Source organism: Triticum aestivum, chromosome 3B, assembly GCF_018294505.1.
Source record: "Triticum aestivum cultivar Chinese Spring chromosome 3B, IWGSC CS RefSeq v2.1, whole genome shotgun sequence".
Taxonomy (NCBI): Eukaryota; Viridiplantae; Streptophyta; class Magnoliopsida; order Poales; family Poaceae; genus Triticum; species Triticum aestivum.
The window spans coordinates 830608965-830610203 of NC_057801.1; the positions used below are offsets into that span (position 1 = coordinate 830608965).

The 1239-nt window shown below is 46.7% G+C and overlaps 1 non-coding gene across 1 annotated transcript; it reads left to right on the top strand.

Moving 5' to 3' along the window:
* The first annotated feature begins 848 nt into the window (after positions 1 to 848).
* TRNAL-UAG (transfer RNA leucine (anticodon UAG)) lies at positions 849 to 928 on the top strand. The gene has a single exon. It is a non-coding gene; the product is annotated as a tRNA-Leu (tRNA).
* Positions 929 to 1239: the final 311 nt, after the last annotated feature.

The window sequence follows — 1239 nt, forward strand, 5'->3', positions numbered from 1 at the left end:
CGAGGCGGGCGGTGCAGGAGGAGGAGCGCGCGTGTACCACTCCTCTTCCCAAGCTCCCAATTGCAAGTGGTAGAGCAGCCCTTATAAAGGGGTCTCAACTCTCCTCAACTAGCAAGGTGAGACTAAACTTCCCACCACCTGCCATCGCATACATGGGCCTCAAGATTAACCTGGGATTAGTGTCTTATATGGGCCTAAGCCCATCCATAATCCATCACTATGACCCTGTGGAGACAGCCTACCTCTCAGAGTCATGGAGCACCGACCTTTAGATGTTGCTGCAATTCCCTTGTCTACGACCATTGGGCAGGTGATGCCTGTGAGTGGCATGACCATAGAGCCACTTGTGTTGGCACCTGCTCTAACTTTAGATGCTCTCTTCGCGAAGGACCTTTCCGACTCGCTATCCAACATAGAGGTTGCTAGACCTCGTTTCGGCAGATCGATTTCTTGCCTCCTGACGAAGATACCGATAAGGGTAAACAAAGGAAGATGTGTTGGATAACGTAGCAATGCAATTTTAAAAAAAAAATTCTACGCTCACGCAAGATCTATCTAGGAGATACATAACAACGAGAGGGGGAGAGTGTGTCTACGTACCCTCGTAGACCGAAAGCGGAAGCGTTTGACAACTTGGTTGATGTAGTCGAACTTCTTCTCGTTCCAACCAATCAAGCACCGAACGTACGACACCTCCGAGTTCTGCACACGTTCAGCTTGATGACATCCCTCGAACTCTTGATCCAGCAGAGTGTCGAGGAAGTAGATGAGTTTCGTCAGCACGACGGCGTGGTGACGTGATGGTGAAGTGATCCGCGCAGGGCTTTGCCTAAGCACTATGAGAATATGACAGTTTGGCCGAGTGGTCTAAGGCGCCGGATTTAGGCTCTGGTCCGAAAGAGCGTGGGTTCAAATCCCACAACTGTCATCCTATTTCTTTTATTTCTTAAATTAACGTTTCTTTCATACGTATATTTTTTGTTCTGTTTTCGCAAGTCCATGAGGCCATCTCTTAAGAACTGCACTAATCATGCTTAGGCTGGGCCATAATTTTTCCATATAAATTACCGTTTTAAGATATATTCCCCGAAATATTTTGGATCCACTGAAGTTAAACTTTAGTCACAATTAGTACTATAGACCCTCTCTTGTGTAATATGCACTCTAGGAACCCCAACTCTTTTCTCCTCCACCTAGAAGTGCAATGGTTTGTGTTCTCCATGATAGCAATAGAGCAAT